Source organism: Balaenoptera ricei, chromosome 6, assembly GCF_028023285.1.
Source record: "Balaenoptera ricei isolate mBalRic1 chromosome 6, mBalRic1.hap2, whole genome shotgun sequence".
Lineage (NCBI taxonomy): Eukaryota > Metazoa > Chordata > Mammalia > Artiodactyla > Balaenopteridae > Balaenoptera > Balaenoptera ricei.
This window is the reverse complement of record NC_082644.1, coordinates 50104847-50128558: the sequence shown is the minus strand read 5'-3', so window position 1 is coordinate 50128558 and position 23712 is coordinate 50104847. Positions and strand designations below refer to the sequence as shown.

At 36.8% G+C, this 23712-nt stretch overlaps 1 non-coding gene across 1 annotated transcript; it reads right to left on the bottom strand.

The window, feature by feature from the left end:
• Positions 1-1119: 1119 nt before the first annotated feature.
• On the bottom strand, positions 1120-1226 carry LOC132368340 (U6 spliceosomal RNA). Its single transcript, XR_009504073.1, has one exon. It is a non-coding gene; the product is annotated as a U6 spliceosomal RNA (small nuclear RNA).
• Between the last annotated feature and the right edge of the window lie 22486 nt (positions 1227-23712).

The following is a 23712-nucleotide window of genomic DNA, read 5'->3' as shown; positions in this document are numbered from 1 at the left end:
AATATGCTTAATATTGCTGGCCTACATATTTCAGAAACATGGGGGCATTTCCACTTGATTCAGGGGTCTTTGGAGAGAATGAAATAGCATAGTGTAGTAGAGGAAAGAACACAGGCTTTGGAAATCTTGACAAAAATAGATTAAAACTGTGTAACCTTGGACAAAATAACCTTATTGAGCCCAAGCTTCCCCATGAGAAGAAAGAAGATAGCAACATTAGCTTCATAGTGTTTTTGTGGTGATTAAGGATAATATTTATAGGGTGACACTAGTTTTTTGGCACGTAGAAGGTGATCAATGTATGATAACAATTCTTATTATAAATTATCATTTCCAGTTATTAATAACAAAATTATCGATGAGATTCTATTTCAGATTTTATGTAGTAGTGGGAAATATAAATCTATCAAAATAAAAATAAAAGAGTGGATATTTGCTGGAAATCCTAAGGCAGAAATAATGAATAAATAAAACTATAGAGACAAATGTTAAGTAGCAGCTTCCAAGATTTTGGTAGATGCTGATTGAGTCTTAGCTGGTATCATAGCTGATGAATAGCCAAGTTCAGCACTGTAGTTTAACTTCATTGCTCCAGCCTACTCCAAAGATAAAATGGATGGAGGTGTTCTAGACAGAGATTATGATGATGAAACAGCTGTTCTCCACTTTCTCTTCTTCTCGGGTTGTATGCCTTTATCATTTAGCCTATAAAATAAGTGTAAGTCTAGTTTTTGTCAGTAACCAGAGTTCCTGTCTTAGCATTTTCTATCCAACTTTCCTGTCCTTGTCCTTACAGTTTTTTCTGGGCTCCTCTCCTGACCTTCCACTCTGTCCAACTTCCCTTTCTTGTTTGCTTAATGAAAAGTCCACTTATCTTCTCAAAATTAGGTTCCTCAGGGCATTCTCAATCTACTTCACACTGTGGAAGGACACAGTCCTCCTTAAGAGTTATAAAATACACACTGGGATGTTAAAAGCAGTCACTTTCTGGCCCTAAGGACTCTTCATTGTGTTAGATTTAAACTGATCAAATCCCCAGATTTACATTTTAATATATATAGCTTTATCCACTGGCCTGGGGTTGTCTTTGAAAAGTCATAATTTCTTCTTCTTCTTTTGTTTTTAATGGAACACTTTATGAATTTATATGTCATCCTTGTGTGAGGACCATGCTAATCTTCTCTGTATCATTCCAATTTTAGCATGTGTGTTGCTGAAGCAAGCACTCTTTCCTCCCTCCTTCCTTCCCTCCCTCCCTCCCTTCTTTCCTTCCTTCCTTCCTCCCTCCCTCCCTCCCTCCCTTCCTTCCTTCCTTCCTTCCTTCCTTCCTTCCTTCCTTCCTTCCCTCCCTTCTTCCCTCTCGCTCTCTCTCTCTTTCTGAGAAGGTGATCTCTTGTTTTATATATACATATACATGGTCTATTTGAAACAGTTTAAAACTTATTTTTACTTTTGGCAAGTAGACATTTTTTTCCTCTGTTTTTTTCTTTTTTCCCTAGAAAAAATCTTGCAATGCAGTCCAACATTTAAAAAAGAGAAATTGAAGCTTTTCTTGTTAGGGGGTAATTGGGATCAGACCTCTGCTCTTTCAACTCTGTTGTTTCCATGGCCCCTGAAGTATCTCCGAGGAACCCTAGGCCCAGAGAAACACAAATGAAAACCCTTGAGTTAGTGACAAGAGTTATTAACTGGAATTCTGAAGACTTGAGTTTTAGCTTTAGTTCTAACATCAAATTTATATGTGTCACTGATAGGGTTAATTGTTTCATCTGTAAAACAGGGGTTTAGAACAGTGGTTCTCAATTTTGGCTGTGTATTAGAATCACCTGGGGAGCTTTTAAAAATACTGATGCTTAGGCCTCAGCTATACCAATTAAATTACAATCTCTAGGGCATGACCCAGGCAACAGCATTTTTTAGAGCTCCCCAGGTGATTCCAATGTGCAACCAAGTTTCAAAACTGCCAAAGAATTTTTGAGCAATTATGTTCCACAAATCCATGGTTCTGTGCAGCTTGTTTTGGCAGACGTAGTTAAAATGTGCAGAGTATATTCATTTATAGACAGTATTCAGTGAGGAGCAGGGATGAAGGTAGTTATAAAGATTAGAATGTAGGAAAAAAAGTTTTTTGATTATCTTAATAGCTCAGGGTGCTGGGCAAAACATTTAACTTTGTTATATCCCTGATGGGAGTGATTTTAACTTCCTGCAGAATGAGGCTCTCAACAGAGAAATCATATTTAAATGCAGTGTTATTATTTTTATACCAATAATGACACCATTTGTTAATATGACAGCCAAGAATTACACCTAGCTATTTCATTCACAAAATAAATAGAATAGGCAGATTGACTACTGAAATGTAAAATATGGTTAATATTCCTCAGTTGGTGGTATAGATTGAAGACAGATTGAATCAACATGTTAACAGTGGCAATCTCTGCTACTGAGATGCTGCATTAAAAGTGCCTCCATCAAAAATGCAAAGAGAGGAAAAAACCCAGGATTACTGCTATGTGCTTCTTGGCAATTATGAAAAACTATTGTTTCAGCTGAGTTTTCAAAGTAGGAAAAAAATTCATAGTATTGGTGAGCAGTTGACCCTGAAAAATATACAAATTGTATGACAATTTTCAGTCTACAATCTCCAAATGTCAAATGAATTTATTATGATTGGATAAATTACAATGAATACCAAATAGTTTAAAAATGATAGCAGAATTAGAGCAAAAATGATTGATATTAGGTATGTTAGTTGTATCACTAAACAGAAATGCCTTTTCATTTTCTTATTACCAAGGCCATTTACACATGTTCTCTCATATTTGGGCAGCTAATAGGTATTCAAGATTCATGTGCTTTAATCTCCCCTTTTAGCAAAGTAGTTCTTTTCTGGAAGTTGGTAACCATTAAATAAAAGAAAAAGTGCAGTTATCACTTGTGGCAGGACAATGTACTGATAATTTTATTACCTTGTTCTTAGGCTTTTTGCTGGAATAGATTTACCAACAACAGAATAAAAAAAAAATTATACACTTTCTGGACAGAAAGGTCAGCTTTGTGTTTTCACATGTTCTAGTCCTCCTTACCCCAGAGGAAAGTTTATACTAGCTTTCTTTGTGAAAAGTGCCCAGGAAGTTGGGCAGTAAGCCCAACATTGACTTGACAGACTAGTAGAAAGTCCATAGAGACAGTTTTGCCAACATGGAATTGAGCCCATAGCAGCATTGTCTACCTCTGAATCAACTATGTTAACAAGGACAGTGAGTGCTTTAAAATGGCCAAGAGTAACCACTGGTTAAGAACCTCCTCTATTTTTCTTGGCCTTTGTAAGATCTTTGTAAGATCTTGGTACAATAAATGAGTGAGAAGAATGGAGGGTGGGGGGCGGGGGAGAGAGAGAGAGAGGTGTGCAGGGGAATGAAATATAGTAGTAAAACACAAAAAATTATTGATGTTGTTCTTTTCACCAAACTTGGCCAAGGGAGACTGGGAGCTAAATATAGTTTGGCTTGGATAAACTTAAAGGCATAGAACATTTCCTATACTTTATTTGTTATGTGGAAATTCTTAATTTTTACATACCTTTGAAAATATATAATTGGTACAAATAAATCTCAATATCTGGTCATTAGTTATCTCTTTTTAGAGGACAAATCTCTAGAACACCTCCATGAAGTCTTCTTAGTTTGCCTAGTTCCACAGTGATCCTTTGTAGTCTGAAATTAAATTATTTACTATGCATACCATTTATTTCATGACTCATTTATACACTGCTTAGTGACTTTTAGTTCTTTGGATGTCTCTTATTTCACTCACATTTTATTAACACATGTAGATTTTAAGCTTCTACTGTGACAGGATTGCTTAAAAAACGAAGCTGAACAAGTATGAAAATTGCTCTAGACTGAGTTGTCTAAGAGTAGGAACTAACAATATCATCTATCAATGTGTTCTCAGCAAACAGGACAGTACAAGAACATAGGAAGTACTCATTACTTGTTTGTTGAAGGACTGTATAAGTAGATGGATAGACTAACGCTGAATGAGGGCACAAATGCATATATCCACTTGAGGAGTGGATTCATTGGTATCTTATGAAGGATTAGTCTGTTACCCCCAGATATGAATTTCTAATTCAGGGCAATGTGTGCTCTTTACTAATATATTGTGGTAACCATTCTGATTAATGCCAGTAATAGAGGGAACTTCGATTGGATCTTACATATTATAAGGTCTCTTCTTCGCTTTTCAGCCAAGCCTCATAGTTTGTATTTGTTTATTTTTCTCTTTTCTGCAAAAATGAAGATAGCAACCCCCTCACTAATACTCACTCAATTTTCTCTCATGCTTCAACTCTCAAGCTCTGTCGTTTTTCTCTGAGAGTTTATATTCCAAGTTGCCCCAAATCATCCTATCATGCCACTTCACTTTATCTCAGGTGGTTCTGAGAGAGGAAATCTAGAAGTTCTTTTGCTGGAGAAAATGTTAGAAGCTTTTTGTAAAGTATTTCTGTGGCAGCTTAAATTAATTCTTTAACAGTTATTTCATTGAGATACGGGGTCTATGTCCACTCCCCTTGTATCTGGGTGAGATCGTGACTGCTGAACCAAGAATATACGGCTAAAGTGACACTTTGAGACTTCTGAGACCAGATGATAAAAGGCTTTGTGTGTTCTGACTTGTTTGTTGATACAGTGGGCTGCAATGTGAGAAGTCTGACTATGCTGTGGCCCCCAGGCTGGAAAGCCCATGTGTAGATGTGCTCAGCTAATCATCTCACCTGACCACCTTTCCAGCCATCCTTTCCAAGGTGGCACACATATGTGTAAAGAAGCCATCTTGGAAGTGGGTCCCCAGACTTAGCTGTCCTAGTTCCAGTTATTTGAGTCTCCCCCAGCTGAGGCCCAAAATATCAAAGAGCAGCAACAAACTGTACTCAACGTGAATTCATGACCCACAGTTTCTGTGGTCATTCTAAAAATGCTCGTTTTACGCTACTAAGTTTTGCAGTGATTTTAATGCAATAATAGTGACTGGAACAATTTCACGATCAGGTTTTGTATACTTAAGGATATATTTTATTTCAAAAATTATAATCAAATGATTTTTGTAAATAATGTAGGTCTGTTATTATTAACTGGCATCCCGTTCCCCAGCTCCATTCCTCCTACTTTGTTCCAGGGTTTTTTCCAGAATGTCCAGCAGAAGCACAAAAAATGTTGTTTGAAATAGGCGTGTTTAACATTATGATTATTTAAAGTTGCTTTTAATTGTATCATTTAACTCTCTTGATATTTCAAATAATAATAGAGGAGGTTGTAAGCATGGGGGGGCTGCAGGTCTGGGTAGAGCAGTAAAGTGACAACTTTGGACAGTGAAGTAATATCTTGGTATCTCAGGCTAGATGGGGAATGGTATATTCTGGTCAACCAAGTCTCCAGTTGACAGAGAAACTTCATTTTGACAGAGAAACTGATATTAGAGAATAGGTGAGAGGGTTGAAATGTAGAACTCTCTGGACTGATTTTTCAAGTCGTGTATACATTTTTAGAAAAGAAGCACTTTAACAACTACAGATCTTTAATAGAGTTGCTAGACCGTCAACTGACATGTCAACACACCTTGAAAGAGTCTTCATAAAATGCAAAGGTACGTTCTGTCAGACGTGGTTAGAAAAGCAAAATAAATGTATAGGAAGAAGGAAATATTTCTTCTCAATACCCTAGTATTATAAAATATAATTCTTCAAAATCCTTGAGAGGGTGTTTCAAATATGAAGTCTGGATGAAATGTAAGACATTGAAAAAGCAATTCAGTAAATGAAAGGACTTCTCTCAGGATTTAAATAGGAAGTGACAAAAATGTCAAAGTGAAGCTTCATTTGATAATGGGGAAAAAACTCTCAAAAACTCTAGAGTTACTTTAAGCTGAATCAACTGTGGATTCTATAGGGCGAAAGCGAAAAGAAAGAAAATACTTCACAGGCTTGGGGAAATAAAAGATACATTGTTAATACTAACTTAAATTAGCCCAGAACTGCTTTATTTAGATCATTTCTGACACAAAGGGTTCTATGGAAGTTTAGGAAAGTTGTGTCAAAAAAAGTTAGAGATCTTTTTACTTAAGGATTTCTGGGGCTTTAATATACTAATGTGTATTGTGAATCATTCTGATGTGCATCGGTTATACACTTGACTATAGAATTTTTTTTGAGATAACCTCTTTGGGGACTTGGGTTCCAAGGGGGCGAACTTTGGGAAACAGTGATTTAGTCCTTCTGTTCGACAAAGATCTTATTAACCTTATTATAAAAATAGAAGACGTGGTCTGTAGGTTTCTCATGGTTCCCACTCTGTACTTATAGCTCTAATTATCACATGTAGTTTAGGTAGAGTTTGTACCTTCCCCTGGCTTCCTTTGTTCTTCCCTTCCTTCCTTCTTCCATGAAGAAGCAATTCTCTACCTGTTGGAGTTCTGGCAATGCCCTATCCTTGACCTGTGTGATGAATACATGAGTTTTTAATTATACTAACAATTATAAACTGTAATAACTATATGTTCTATGTATTGTTCTGCATATATATTTCAGTAAAAGTAAAAAATTAAAAGCAAAGTCATATATTTTATATGCTTTTAGTCGACAGTGGCTTTCAATTTGTTATTGGGAACGTTTGTATACATTTTTTATTTCCAGTTCTTAGAAATCTATGAAAGTTTCAGGATGTGGAATTTTCTATTTCTGTTCCTCTTTATTTATGAATGGGCCTCTAATAGACAGTGCTCGTAAGTGATTTATTCTACTTAAAAATATATTGTGATTAGACATGTATTGAATTATAAAAAGAACATAAAGAGTAAGACTTGCTTTTTTATTTTATTTTTTATTTTTCTGGCATAAATAACCAAGTAAGTTTTTGTAAAATTTCTGAAGTGCAAGGCAACTTAAATGTTTTCAAGTGCTTTGTTTCCAATGTCTGTAGTTTATACATAGAGACATACAATTAAGAACTTCATATAGCCTTTGATGGATGAAACACATCTTTGATAAACTCTTGTTCCTTTACTCCTTTGAACAAATATATTTATTACATATTTATCAACAGACTGTAATTTTGTTTAGGTCCTTTTGTCAACAGAAGAGAAAAAGCATGGGTTTTTTTGTCCACAAATTTAATTGCAGAATTATTGCTTTCTAGGTATTCATGGGTTCCAAATCCAAACATGAAGAGTTTATCTTCTGCAGAAAAAACTAATAGTTTAAATGAAGAAATTAAAAAAAAAACCTACTATGATATTATTATATCATATATCATTTGTAATATCCAATGCTAAGATGATATGCCATATTCACTTATATAATTTTATTTCCTATATGAGAGGATATTTTGCACAAATATAACCCTATAGACAAATAAAATATTGAGTTCTGATCATTGTAACTTGAGATTATAGAAAGATTTCCCCGAGATTTTTTTTTTTTTAATAAATTTATTTATTTTATTTATTTAATTTTGGCTGCGTTGGGTCTTTGTTGCTGTGTGTGGGCTTTCTCTAGTTGTGGTGAGCAGGGGCTACTCTTTGTTGCAGTGCGCGAGCTTCTCATTGCGGTGGCTTCTCTTGTTGCGGAGCACGGGCTCTAGGCGTGTGGGCTTCAGTAGTTGTGGCACGTGGGCTCAGTAGTTGTGGCTCACAGGCTCTAGAGCGCAGGCTCAGTAGTTGTGGCGCATGGGCTTAGGTGCTCTGCGGCATGTGGGATCTTCCTGGACCAGGGCTTGAACCCGTGTCCCTTGCATTGGCAGGCAGATTCTTAACCACTGCGCCACCAGGGAAACCCTTCCCCAAGATTTTTAAAAAATAATTTTCCTTGGGAAAAAGAAAGTGAATATTATGAAAAAGTTAAAAAAATATTTAGTGCAGAATGTAATCTTTTGATCATATATACAACAGTAGATGTTGCTTCTTTGTTGGGAAATAATTAAACTTTGGCTTGAAACAAACAAACAAAACAAACAAACAAACCCAAATGGCAGGATACAGCGTCTGATGAGATAATCCTGGGAGTAAGTCAGCCAGTTGGGAACAAACTCCCACTTTTGAATATGCAAACTGGAGGAACATATACTCATTCTGTTTCTTGATGACAGAAGCAAGAGGATAAAACTTACATAAAGAATGAAGTCTGATTGTATTGTTGGAACTGCATTTGTGCATGTTGCTTTGACACTCACGGCAACTCTTTGTCTTTCTCTTTTATAAGTAAGTATTGAAATCGGAGCTGCTAACAGTGCTCCAAGTGTTCCTTCCACTCCACCAAATTTTCTTTCATTGTTCTATTACTTGGGCTCTGCATATGGATTGGCACAGATGTTTAACCTTAGAAAAAAGACAAGGAGGGAATTTTAATTAACAACTGCTGATAAATTTATTCTTTAAATTGCCTGATATTTAATTGGCTTCCTAAAATCTGCAAAGCTACCTACCAGGAGGTTAGAGATATAAACAAATGTAAAGATCACATGTCCTGAGAGTAGTACGTAGTACATTCTTAATTGTTGACGGCATAAATGTTGAGTAAAAAGAAAGGAAGGAAGGAAGGACAAAGAATTTTTAAAAATCTGGAAACAACGATTACAAACTGAAGTTAAGTGAGTGCTATGAGGGTAAGCCGAACCTACTTTTGTGGAAGGTTAAGAAGAGAGAGTGTTAACGTACAGTTGGGAGTTACCCAGGAGGATTTATGGAGTAGTAGATCAAATGCATGGCGAATTTTGAAGGATTACACTCAGGACATATTTCTTGGAGGAGTTGGCAGTTGAGGTAAGTGAAATAAAAGTTTAAAATAATATTGGAATTTTTTTTTTTAATTTCTTTTTCCAATTTGAATGAGAACAGTGAATCTTCCTTAATTTGGGTACCCTTTATTTGGAAACTGGGGTATTTTAACTAAAATCACCCTTCCTTAGCAAGGGTCGGATTTGCTTGTCAATCCTGTCTTCGTTATTAATCCAATTTAGTATTATAAGACTTTGACACTTTACATGAAACAGTGCCTGGCATTTAGTAGGTACTCAGTGTTCATTACTCAACTGATTCTATATCAAATTGTAGTCACAGACGCTATGAACCAAGAGATCCCCCTTTTCTGGTTCCTGTCTACCACCTTTACTGATTTATCCTAAGACTCAATTCTTGGACTTCTTCCATTCTGTGCCTGAACTGACTCTTCTGGTCGTTCAGTCTCATGGCTTTAAACGCCATCTGTATCCTGATTTACCAAATGTACAGCTCTAGCCCAGAATTCTCCCGTGAACTCTGACCTCTTATATGTACTACTTATATAGCTTCTGTTGGATATATAATAGTCATTTCAAACATAACATGTCCAAAACTGAATTCCTCAGTCTACTCCTACCAAAGGTTCCCCATCTCATCTGATGCCACCTGAATCCCTCCAGTTGCTCAACTTAAAGACCTTGGAGTCATCATTGATTCTTTTCTTTCTTTTATGCCGCACACCCGGTTCATTGGCAAATCTGGTGCCTTTATATTCAAAACACATTCAGAATCTGACCATTTCTCTTGAATTCCATTGCTATCACTCTGGCTCAGTCTACTACCATCTCTCACCTGGGCTGTGATAATATCTTCCCACACAGCCTCCCTGTTTACCTACTTCATTCAGTTTGCATGGGAACAATCCATTCTCTACACATGAGCCAGAGTGATCCTATTAAAATTATATCAAGTCATGTCACTCCTTTGCTTAAAACACCCCATTGGCTCCCATCTCACTGTAAAAAGACTCAAAGCCCTACATGATCTGCTCTCGCCATTCTCTCATGTCATCTCCTTGCTGTGCCTTGAGAACTTTAAGTACCTTCCTGCCTCAGGACCTTTGTACTTGTGTTGCCTCTCCCTGAAAAATTCTTTCCTCAGTTCCTTCAGGCCTGTGCTCAGATGTCTGCTTCTCAGTGAGACTCTCTCTGACCATACTATTTAAAATTGAGAACCTACATATTCATCTCCTTTAATTTTTCTCCATATCACCTATCACCATCTAACATACATATTTTACTGATCTACTATGCCTATGGTCTGCCCTTTATAATGGAAGCACCATGAGGATGTGAGTTTTTGTTTATTTGGCTCACTGTTCTATCATAGTGCCTATAAGTACCTGATAGCTAGTAGATACCCAATACATTTTTGTTGAAAAATGAATGGTATACATTAACTATGTTAACTTCTCAAATTTGCTATAGTTTCATATTTTTATTTTAATAGTTCTACCTTTAAAAATCGGGTGGATTGGGGCATAGGGATTATTTGGACTACTATGAGCTTCTGGCAGTGGTGTGCTGTGGCTGGCTTACACAGGTTCTCCAGAGCTGATTATACACATCTCTTCACAACTCTGTGTTTGGTGACATCATATTGGTAGCCAGAGTGGGAATATTTACATCTCAGAAATTGGCAAACACTATAGATCAGGACTTCTTTTCCTCAGAGTCAGGGATGGAATACTATCTGTAGCATAGTGTCTTGGGAAGACTAATAATTTAACACCCATTATTTTTGTTCATTACCCTTCAATTTTTATTCAACCCTTAGAGCAATGTCTCTGAAGTTGGAGAATGTATCTGCATCACCTGGAAGACTTGTTAAAACATAGATTTCTGGGTTCCACCCTAGAGGTTTTGATTTAGTAGGTCTGGGGAAAGGCCTGACAATATGCATGTCTAACAAGATTTTAGGAGCCACTGATACTGTAGCTCTGGAAATCTCACCTTGAGAACAGCTGATTGAAAGGAAAAGCTAGGGGCAGGCAGGGAATATAGAGCCTAAGAAATAATGGTGGCAGTGCCCAGTCATCCTAATGTGTTTCTGAGCAAGACAACCATAGTTCCAAACTTATTCACCTCAGAAGTCCTGCAGCTGGGGGAGAAGGGTGGGGGAGGGATAGATTGGGCGTTTGGGATTGACATGTACACACTGTTATATATATATTTTTAAACATCTTTATTGGAGTATAATTGCTTTAACATGGTATGTTAATTTCTGCTTTATAACAAAGTGAATCAGCACACTGTTATATTTAAAATAGATAACCAACAAGGACCTACTGTATAGCACAGGGAACTCTGCTCAATATCCTGTAATAACCTAAATGGAAAAATAATTTGGAAAAGAATAAATACATGTATATGTATAACTGAATCACTTCGCTGTACACCCAAAAGTAACACAACATTGTTAATCAACTATACTCCAAAATAAAATAAAATAACATAAAAAAGTCCAGCAGTTAGCAAGACCTTACTCTTTGGGAGGCAGTTTAGCTTCCTTGATAGTCTTATTTCTTCTTCCTTCTAAGGTGGCTCATTCCTACCAATGGAATATAGTATTCTTCTTGAGAAGAGTTCTGATTATCCATTTTCTCATTATATTTCCAGTAATAATAACGATTCTTATAATATTTTATTGTCCCTGGCTGGCAAATCTCTCAGTCTAGCTCTGAGTTTAGTCACATGATAATGAGACAGTATAGTGTCAGCCATGATTAAGATGCTCGTTCTCATCCCCAGCCTAGTGGATATCAGGTATATGGGAAACAAGACTAATTCTAGGCTCAGCTAGTTAGGGAGTAGAGCTGATGATATGTCTACCTTTTCAAAGACTGTGTGATTGTGTGTGTGTGTGTGTGTGTGTGTGTGTGTGTGTGTGTGTGTTAGAACGACAGTGAGAGAGAGAGAGAGAGAGGAAGTTGGAATGAGAAATGAGACATGGGGTTAATGTGACCAAGGCTACAGGTAGAAGGAAGTATCAGAAACTGTAGTTTGGAAGAATTAGGAAAAGTAATTCCTAAAAAGGGCTACTGCAAATGTTATGTTTGTCCCTTATTGCAGGGTCACATTATCTAATCATTAATGAAAATGTATTAACATCTTCTAAGCATATGATATACTGATATAACCTACTTTATAATTATATATATTAAAAATATTCATTGAAAGATGTATCTTAAGGACTTCTACAAGTCTTACTTAATGAATGAAAGGTTGGTTGAACTGGTAAGCCTTTGTTTGGATAAAGATGGTATTTTGAGGCAGAAAATTACGTTTCTTTCAAAAGTATTCTAATGTGTTGGATTTCCATTAATTTAGATAGAATTTTCCAATTAGTTCAAATTGTGGAAGTTTTTCTCTTTTCACTAATCCTTTGGTCTTCCAAGCTCTATTAGGTGAGATAATAATTAGAAGTTTAGTGGAAAACTAAACTTGCACATAGGAAGAAGTGTAAAGGTTAGGAAGATGTTTGCATCACAGCCTAGAGCATGCCTAGCTTTCATTTGTTAACTCTTGGCTTTCCAGTTTATTATTATGTAAGCAGATTGGCACTCCATTAGTGGTTCTCTACTCTAACCACACATTAGAATCACCCTTTGAGAATAGTGATTTCTCAGTTCCTTCTTAGGTCTTCTAGTTTAATTGGGCTAGGATGGGACTGGGAATTGGAAATTTTTAAAAAGCTCCCTAGATGATTTTAATGTGTAGCCAGGTTGAGGACCACTGCATTTGAGAACAGCAAAAATCATGATAGCTTAGAGTAACTGAACAAATACCTTTTGACAAGTTTTCAAGACCAGTGGCCAAATCTGATGATTCTATATTGATTTACGATTCACTTCAGCTCTTTAACATAAATAGTGTATTTCAGCCCATCATGATCTTGTGACATGAGTAAGGGAGATGATGCTATACTCATTTTACAGTAGAAAATGCTGAGACTTTATACTAATTTTGTAAATGTCATTAGGTACTTAAGTCAGTAATTTTAAGAAGATTTGTGTTGGGTTTTATGTTGCCGAACACTGAAATGGAAATTTTCAGTTTCATAGCGTGAAGATGCTACATTTGATTTCATAGTATGAAGATGGTACATCTGCATTTTTAAAAAATGCTTTCCTTTTCATACACAAATCTGACCCTTGGTAAATACAACCTTAGCTTATATTTTCCCCTTTTTTGTAGCCAGTATTAGCTGTAAAGAATTTCAGGCACAGTTTGTTTTTTATCATTCTTGTTTATTTTGACTTATTCATCACATTCAGGATGTTTACAATACATTCCTAACTTTGGGGCCATTATTAAGCTTAGAAGTGACATTAACCTTCCCACAGAGAATTGTCGACACCGGAAGGCTGACAACCTGATCCTCTAATATGAAATCACAGGTTTGAAAGGTGAGGAAATTGACCTTGAAATCTTCCTTTTGCCACCTGCCGGACTCTGAGCAGTCAAAGTCATTCTGACTGAAGGGCAAGCTGGGCCACTTGCTCTTTGCCTTTCACTATGCTTTTTGTGGCAGACCAAACCTCCATTAGAAGAGTACTGAAAAATGCCATAAGCACAGCTGCAGGAAAGATTTCTTTGTGTTAGCACATAGGCACAGTAGTTTCCAGGCTTGTTTGAATGCCATGGTGAGTGTGCTCATAGGACAGCTCACATCTTCAGAACAAACATGCGCAGAGTCGGGATTTGAACTCAAAGTTACTGACTCCCAGACTTGTGCTCAGACCAGGAGGTCCTGCTGCTACTTAGATGTTTGCTATTGTAGAAAAGAAAAAGAGAGCATAGCCTATGAATGACATGGTTGGTTTACCAGGTGCAAATATGTGGATCAGGAGCTTGATGCTTCTGGTAATGATAAATGAATGTTAAATGATAAATGAATTAAAGGAGAATCATCTGTGGCCATTGTAATAAGTGCATTGATGAAAGAATGGAAGTGTGGAAAGGATGCAGTAGAATATTTACTGAAGCAGATTTTCTCCAGACTGTCAAATGACAGGACAAGAAATATTTTCAGAAGCCACAGTTGGGAACTTTAGATCCTGGAGTGGGAACACTACATGGAGAGAAACTAAAACTATTTCTCAAGGGAGAATTCTTGTGGGCTATTCTGTGGAAATACCTGTGTTCCGTTCATTCTCACCAGCATGAATGGATACTTGGCAGAAAGGGAAGAGGCTTTCATTTTATCTGGGTCTGATTAATCTCTATATCCACTGCAAGTATAACCAGGGGTATCCTTAGTTAAAAATGAGTCCCAGTTCAACCAATTCAAGTATAATGTGGGCTCCACCTTTCCATGCATAATCCTCTCCCCTTATATCAGGGTTGAAAACCATTTAGGCAATTGTTGCTAACCCTACTCTCATAAAAGCATGAAGTTAATAATCAAGAAACTTTATGAGGGCATTTTAAAAAACAGCTGTGTATGTGTGTTAAAGTTTTCTGTAATTAACCCTACACATTCAACGGATCCAGGTCTCTACCAGGCCTTTTTAAAGAAGATATAGTTTTGTGCAGGATCCCTTTCCCAGGTGGAGGATGCCTATATAGTATACAAATTTGTTCTTGGGTTAAAGCTTCACTCCACTTGTGAACCAAGTCTCTTCCTTTCCCAATTTCTAGATGAGGGATTTCCCTCAGGCTAATATGTTTTCCACATGTAGGGACATAGATATTTTCTATTAATTTTTTTCACTTATAGATGCAACTAGGTTAAATTTAAACAAAAAGTTAATGAAATATTAGGGGAAACAATAAAACTATTATTTACAGCTTACATATAATATGTACTTGCATGTGTATGAATATATGTTGTTAGTTGATGCATATACGTACATACTTAATATCTCCTCCATGACTTTAATTCTAGCTCCTTTATGACATTTATTCACCCGGGGACTGACTCTGAGGGAATTTCTCTTGGTAATGAGGGTAACAGTTTGAAGGGGAGAAGAGGGAGGAGCAGATGATTACAGAATCAGAGTGCTGCACTATTTAAGAGCAGCCCTGCCACAAAACCAGCATCTACTTAAAGTACATAGGCACTTTACTGTTTGAAAGAGAGCAGTTTCCTCCGTGGCAGATGAGTATACTGTTTGGATAGAGGTGTGTGATTGTAACATGATTCGGCATATGTTGGTAAGATGCCACTTAGAATCATGGAATACTATTGCTGGAAACCACAGAGAGCTTATAGTGCAAACCTCCTCCATATAAGTGAGAGGACAGAGGCCCAGAGCTAATTGCCTTCTCCTGGAGCATTGAGCTAATTAGTAGCCCAGAGAGGACTAGAGACCACAGAACCCCTAAGCCAGGGCTATTTATGCCTTGCTTACCTTCTCTAAATGTGTAGGCAAATTAAGGAATTGTTGATGTATTGTAAAATGGCACCCCAAAGTAAATCTGTTGGTAAATTGCATACAAAATCCAGGGACATCCATAAAAGAAATAATAAAGTAATATTCTTCCACTTTCCTTTCATTCCTCCTCCTTCCCTCCTTTCCTAGTTCATCCCAATCCCCAGATGAGGAGCTCATGCTTGCTTTTAGACCCTGCTACTATAGATTGTCTTAGACTCAGGCTTAATTACCATTTTGGCTGTGTCCCAAGATTCATAGCTTTTCTGTTACTCTTGATTCACAAATACTGAATTTGTTTTTGTAAGTTATTCTGGAACTCTCTCCTCCTCTCAGGATAGTGTGGAAATGTTCTAAGTATTAATGACAAAGAACCCTTTGTGAATCCCAGGGGAATATATGTATAATATATAATACATCTATATACAAACATATGTAAATATCTCAAAATTTAACATGCATGTAGGTCACCCAAAGACCTTATTTTTTTTTTTTTTTTTAATTTTTATTTATTTATTTATTTATTTATTTTTGGCTGTGTTGGGTCTTCGTTTCTGTGCGAGGGCTTTCTCTAGTTGCGGCGAGCGGGGGCCACTCTTCATCGCGGTGCACGGGCCTCTCATTATCGCGGCCTCTCTTGCTGCGGAGCACAGGCTCCAGATGCACAGGCTCAGTAATTGTGGCTCACGGGCCCAGCTGCTCCGCGGCATGTGGGATCTTCCCAGACCAGGGCTCGAACCCGTGTCCCCTGCATTGGCAGGCAGACTCTCAACCACTGCGCCACCAGGGAAGCCCCCAAAGACCTTATTAAGATGCAGATCTCAGGGTGAGGCCTGAGCTTCGATATTTTCTAAATTTTCCCTCAGGTGGTGCTTATGCTGCTACTCCATTCGCCACACTCTGAGCAACAAGGCAATTGCTATAATAGTTAAAATATTTGCATTTTAACAAAAACATCAATATTTTAACCTAAAAAGTGACTCAACATGGGAATTTCAAGCAGGTATATTTTTGACAATCCTTATATTATAACATATAGTCAGGTGGTGTTTGCCTCTGTCTATATCAGGTCTATGCTGGTAAGCCTCTTTGAGCTCGTTATATAAAAGAGTCCAGAAGATCAAACAAATTATTCTTGACTGGTCACAAATTTCAACCATGAGCAGATGACTTCCTCTTCCTCTTGGATTCCTTCCCTCTCTTCCTCCCTCCCTCAGAAATACATGTTAAGAACTTCTCCTGTACAAGATGCTGGTTTTGTTGGATCTGCCTTTGAAATAAAACAACAACAGGTACACTTATTGAATGTTCTTTATTTCTTAGTTGATAGGAGCAGTGGGAGGAGGTTCATTTTCTTTATCTTCTTCTCTCTAGTCCCCATTGCAATCTATTTCTCTAGCACATATCTTTTACTCTGTTTTTCCCCCCCCCCTCTGTAATTGTCTTTGCAAAACCAGAGTTTGAATTTTTCTTCCTCCCTCAATATTATGGAGTGTGCCTAGCAGTATGACTTAATTTTGCCTCAGCCTCTATTATGGTGCTTTGTATATTAATATGAGCAATAAAGTCTCCATGAGTAAATACATACTTAATAAGTGTTCATGGTATTTAATTGTCCTGGTTCTTTGAGGTAACTCTTCTCCATGCTGGTTTACAGTGACATAAGGACAGTATTTGTGGATTTTTTTTTTCTCCTTGACTCTGGTGATGCAATTATTCTCTGTTCTTTATGTATTTATATACTTTTCAATTAGAACAGCAACACTATTTTTTCAAAAAATATTTCTAATGCTACCACTTCTACCTGTGAAGTTGCAAATATGCCCTCTTTGGCATGCCTGATGTAGAGTAAGCTTATATACATGCTCCCATGTATCGCTGTGTTCTGATGCAACTGGGTAAGGAAAGTAGGTGTTTCTGATGGATCATTCTTTCTAAATTTGAGGCTCTCTTGTTTGAATGACCTCGTGGAGAGAATGTAGATAATAAAATTACCACCAGGCCAGAATGAAGGTCTTTTGTGTGCTTGTAATCCAAGTGACAGTACTCATTCTTTGGGAATCATTCATTTGCTTACTCAATCCTCATTGAGCACTACTATGTACTGGGCATAATTAGCAATAAATTCCCTGCCTTCTTAGAGTCAAATTCTGTTTGTGTGTGTATGCATGTGTATGTTTTATAAAGTTAAAAAGTAAACAAATTTAGAACGTAATTTCTATTAGTGATAAGACTAGTAAAAGTATATAAAGCAGGCTAAGAGGATAAAGAAGAGCGGGAATAACATAGTCCTTAATTTGGGTTTTTACGAAATGTTTGTATGAGAAGATATTTGAGCAGAGACCTGAGGTGAAGTGCAGAGTGAGACATGTGGGTGTTGGGGAAAAGGGTTTCAGGTTGGGTGAACAGCAGGTGCAAAGGCCCTGAGTTGAGAACAGTCTGGCATGCTGGATGAAGAGTAAGGCTTCCGTGGCTGATGGAGTGAGTGAGGTGAGTGGGGAGATGAGCGTGGACAGGTAGGTTGGCCCATTATGGTGGGTGTCGTAGCTGCTCAGTAAATGGAGACTGTGCTGCTCTTATGCTTGAAACTTTCAGTGGCTTTTATTGCTCTTAGGAAGAAGATGCAAAAGCTTGAATGAAAGCTTAATCCTCTGGTCTCGTCAGACATGCCATACTCTCCTAAATTCCCTCTGCTCCAGGACCCTCCCCCTACCTCCATACCGTGCCTTCTTTTGGTCTTTCTCTCTCACTGTTCTTCTCACCACAGGGCCTTTGTATGTGCCAGTCCCACTGCCTAGACGACTCTCCACCTACACCCACAAGCTTTTGCCCCTTCGCATCTCAGCTTCGTTATCAGTTCTTTAGAGATTTCCCTGGCCCTCTGATAATCCCTGTTATTGTGCACTCAGAGTATCATGTACCCGTTTTCATGACACTTATCAGCATTTCAATGTTACATTTGGGTGGTTCTTTGTCATTTTATGCTACCAAATTATAAGCTCCATGAAGCCGGGAACTGGGCTGTTTTTTTCCACCACTTTGCCTCTGACACCTCGTGCAGTATCTGTCACAGAGTAGTGTCTTAGTAAGTACTTGAATAGTTGATTTAAACAAAAAAAATTCTCCCATCTTTTTTTTTTTCTTTCACCTTTTATTTCTCTTCTTTTTAAAACTCCTATTCCTCCTTTCCCCCTTTGTTCTCCTTCTTTATCTCTCATTTCTTCCTTCTCTCATCTTGCCTGGTGAAGACTTTCACTGCTGAGTTCAAGATTCTGTACGTACGTGAACATTTTCTAAAGACTAAAGAACAATGGTAGAAAAGAATTGGTGGCATTTAATAGCATGCTGCCATTTATGTGAAATCAGAGATGCCCCTTCATAAGAGAACATGGCTATTATATCTTCCTTAAAACGAAGACCTACATCAAACACTGCAGCAAGGGTGTTTTTCCATTTCATTTCTTTTGTTCTGCTTGTGGCTTTGTTGAATCCATCTATCATTAACATTTATAATTTAGCACTGTCTTCTGGCACAGTGTGATGCTATCTGTATTGCTGACAGATTTGTCTCAGTCTTGGTCTTAGGTCTTTCAGCTGTCTAGTTTCCCGAATTTTGCTTATCCAAGCATTTCATTTGTCACACTACCTGCCATTGTCACCACGTTTGTCATTATCCTCAGTCATTAGTTTCCTATGCTCTGTCTTAATCCCATTACAGGGCTTGTTCTTGCTATTTTTATTTGTCACAGTATCTATTTTAGTAACAGATGTAGTTGTCAGAACATCTCCTTACTCTCAATACTGGTGTCACTTGTGCATTTGGTGTTAAGAGTTTGTCTTGTGTGCTATTCTGGGTCTTTGTATGTACACGTGTTAGTGCACTTCATTGTTTTAATTGTACCAGATCTTTTCTTCTCCCAGTGATACAAAACTGTGGTTCATTTATTTTTTCTTGCCATTCTGAATATTGTTGAGTTGCTTTGTCTCTAAGGAAGGCATTTTTGGAAGACCAGATCAGTGGCGCAACAAATGAGAATGCAAATTTATAAGTGTTTGCTCTGAATATGTGTGCATTCAATCAGAGAGCTGAGCTACAGTGTGTGCTTTTGATCATGTTAGGATAGCGTGTTCATTGATTGAATTTGATTTTCACTATATGGTCTTCACATCCGGTTTGATATCATATTCTACAAGATGTGCTTTCTTTTTAAAGTTTGAAGTTACTGTATTTCTATGGTAAACAAAATTTTGAAGGCAAATACACTTTATCTCTCCTACTCTTGGGTGATGAGTTAACAAAGCAAAGCAAAACAGATTTATTCTAAAGTGAATTGATTACTTGAAGAAAAGCTTACTAAGCAATGTTTAGCCAAAAAAACATAAGAGGAGGAGAAACATCAGAAGTGCAGATAATAAAAATAAATAGAATTTGTCTTGAGGATGGGTACAAATAGTATTAGCTTCTCTGAAGTAGCCATCTAACATTTACAATTGATTCTCAAATAATTTAAAATAACTAAGGGTATGTGGGGGAAGTTCAGCTTACTAAAAGATAGAAGAAAAACACATTGCTCAAGGTTGTGGGTATTCTCTCAGTGAAATTAGCTACAGCTTCTCTAAGGTTTAGGTCTAATCCATAATTTGTGAAAGAAAGAATGTATAAACAGTTCTAACCCTAGAGATCCTGCAAGTGTATAAAATATTTTATGCCCAGTCAACTGACTTGGAACCAAACCATGCTGAAATTCACATTCTTCCTCTGCCCCATGATTTTATGATTGCTTTTTGGTTGGTATTTGAACAGTGTTATTAGCTTGATTCCTCTAAACTGAGAAAATTAGAATATCAGTCACTTGTAAGAAAAATTCAGTTTCATTGTGGAGTCTCTGGAATCAAGGAATTCAAGAGACAGTGGATACTTGAAGGTTATGAAACACAACAGTGTAGTCCCCACTTGTCAGTATCTGCCTCCGATTTCTAATTTTTACAAGATTTAAACTAGCAGGGAAGCTCTCTCACCATTAAATGTAGGAAAATGGGTTTTTTGTAGGGGAGAGGGAGATGTTCATGGGAGTCTGGGTTTTCTATGACTAAAAGATACTTAGCATTTATGAATTTGATAGGCCTATATAATGCTCTTCAAGTGAAGAGAACAGCCTCCATATTTTTCCTGTGAAGGAATAAAACACCTAATATCAGTTTAGTACAGGAGAATGTTTCATGTATACATTTAAATATCCTTACAAAAATCTGCTTGCCTCTATTTTATGGCCTTTTCTCCACTTTGTACCTCTGTGGTATTCGGTGTTCAGCTCTCTCATAAGAATTTTCATTGCATCCTGATTGCATATCTTCTACCACCCTGGTTATGAGCTCGTTGTGTGTGAAGCTTACTTATCCACTATTTATTATTAATAAGTCAATGCTTTGCGAATAATTGCTTTTCAATATATGATTGGTAATGAAGGGTTATTATTTTATAAGTTATGCCAGGTAATTAAGTGTTATGGATACATGCTGTAAATCATTTGCCTGATTGAAGATTTTATAATCTTAGAATAGGACAGTGAAAAAAAAAATCTACGTTGAAATATTTGAGGGCAGGCTTCTAATCTTTGTTTTTGTGTGTAAAATACTTCAAAAGGTAACCTAAAACAAAAGAAGGCCTTTGAAGTGTCAAATATATAGTCCAGACTGGGCAGAACACCGTGCTGTAAGTATGACTTCTTATTTACTCCTTGTAACAATCCAGTGAGGTAGGGATTTGTAGTAGATACTTCTTAGTGAGCTGCTGACTCGAACTAATCCTTTTTCTAGGAAAATTATATGAACTCTCAGTGATCACATTTCTACCCTTAACCCAAAACTGTAGTTTGTTGATCCAGGATTTGGATATAATCCAGCAGGGATAGTCAGATTTTATCTTCCAGGAACTAGAAATGTAAGACAGAGAGAGACTGGGAATTGTTGGAACTCAGTCATATGACTGGCAATCAACAGAGAAGTTTCCTTCATTTATTCATTCAACAGATATATATTGAATGCTTTAAGTATTCCAGACACCAAGCAGAGGTTGGGGATTAAATGACAGCAAAATCAGACACAATCTCTGCTCTTAAAGATTTATGGATTACTGAGAGAAAGACTGTAATCCAATACTCATAAAATTAATTAAAACTATAAACTGATGTAAATGAAGAAATAGAATGTATTTCTCTGATCGCAAATAACAGTGGAACCTGAAGTGGACAAAGACTGAGAAGGCTTTTACAAAGAAGTAAAAGCCATTTAATCTACAAAGAATGTTAAACAGGTGAAAATGGTGGATGTGGTTGAGAATGAGACATTTCAGGGAGAGGCAGCAGCATGTTAGAGGCTCTAGGATACAAGAAGGGAGCATGGTAGAGTTATGCCAGTGTACCTGGACACAGAGCTGAGAAAGAGTGGAAGGTAAGCATGGAGGGCCTTTCCTGCCTTGTTAAAGATTTTTGTCATCATTATAAGGACAATGGCATTCAATTGAAGGTTTTTCATCAGGCATCTAACATGATCATATTTATGATCAGATTTACTCCAGGGAAGAGTTGAAGTTAGTTTGCTATGGTAAGAGCAATAGAGTGGGAAGAGAAATGGATGGGTTTGAGAAATATTTAGGAAATAAAGTCAAAAGAATTTGGTGATAGAATTTATGTAGTAGGTAGGAGAGAGGTGTCAAATGTGATTTCTAGATATTTAGCATGGAGAATTAGAGATAGAAAAATTCATTGAGTTAGAGGGTTTTAATGATATTTAAAATATTGTACGGTATTTCAGTATTGAACAATGTAGGATTTTTGTGTGCCCATTTGAGATGGTTATGATGGTCTTGGATTCCTATTTCTAGTACATATAAAGGATTAGTTATGTCAATTTCGATGTTCAGTGTTTGATACTAAAGAGCTTGACTAGCAAAAGATGGTTGAGATTTCTTAATTTTCTAGATATTTTCCAGAAGAAATTCATGAATAGTGTTCACTCGGAGTGAACCAGAATGCCATCTGGTGACTGTTTATATAAATAACAGGCATATGTTCCCTGAGGACAAACTTATAATAGCTAACATTTCCTGAGAAATTATGATGTGCCTGGAATCTGTGCTAAGCAATTATATATGGCATCACATTTATTAACACTCTAAAGCATACTGGAATTTAAATGACAATATAAGATAATAACATTAGATATAAAGAAATTGTATAGTTGAATGGCACATGAATAATTTAAATTAAAAAGTGTTAAGATTGTAATAGGTTGATGAACTGCACCGTTCCTTTCCCCAAAAGATACATGCACACTTATATCACCTATTCATCCAGGAGAAAATTTGGAATCAATTCTGTTGTAGGATTTGTTGTCTTCCCTCCTAAAGAAAAAATGAGTTATTTGTAGCCCTATAGTTACTCCTTTCAATGTAAACTAGGCTTTGAAAAAAGTCAAATGTTGTTTTGCACAACTCATCCGTTCATTTATTTACTCAACAGTTATGGTTATATATTCAGCACCTATTATGGTGGGGTACTATTCTACTGAAGATGCAACAGTGGAAAAAATATGCAAGAACTCCTATCCTTATGGCGTTTCCCATGAAGGGAGACAGAAAATGACTACTAGAATATATAATATGCCAGATAGGGTTAAGTGCTGAGGCAAAAAAAAAAATAAACAGAGTAAGTAGTGATGGCGGAGGTGCAAGTGTGTTGCTGTTTTAAATAGATGACAGACCTCATGGAACAAAAACTTCAAAGGGGTAAAGAAATAGACCATATGGACATTTTGAGGTAGAAAGTGCAAATTCCCGTAGGTAGAAACATGCCTCGTTTATCTAATAAAGCCAAGGAGGCCACTGTGGCTGGAGTAAGATAACTCAGAGAATGAGTTAGGAAGCGTTCCTTCTGCTTCTTTTTTCTGGAAGAGATTGTGGAAAATTGGCATTGTTTCTTTCTTAAATGTTTGGTAGAATTCACAAGGAAAACCATCTGGGCTTGTTCCTTTCTTTATGGCACATTGCTAATTACTGGTTCAAGTTTTAAAACTGATATGGGCTCATTCAGGTTATCTATTTCTCTTTATGTAAGTTTTGGTAGATTGTGTCTCTCAAGGAATTGGTTCATTTTATCTGTGTTATCAAAGTTTTGGGCTATAATGTTGTTTATAGTGCTTTTTTATTATACTTTCAGTGTCCATGTGATTAGTAATGATGACCCCTCTTTCATTTCTTATATTGATCATTTGTGTCTTCTTTCTTTTTTTTCTTGGCTAGCCTGGCTAGAGGTTTAGCAATTTTATTGGCATTTTCAAATAATAACCTTTTGGTTTTGTTGATTTTCTCCACTGTTTTCCTGTTTTTAATTTCATTGATTTATGCTCTAATTTTTATTATTTCTTTTCTTCTGCTAGCTTTAGGCTTAAATTACTTTTTCTCCTTTAGTTTTCCAGGATGAAAATGCAGATTACTGATT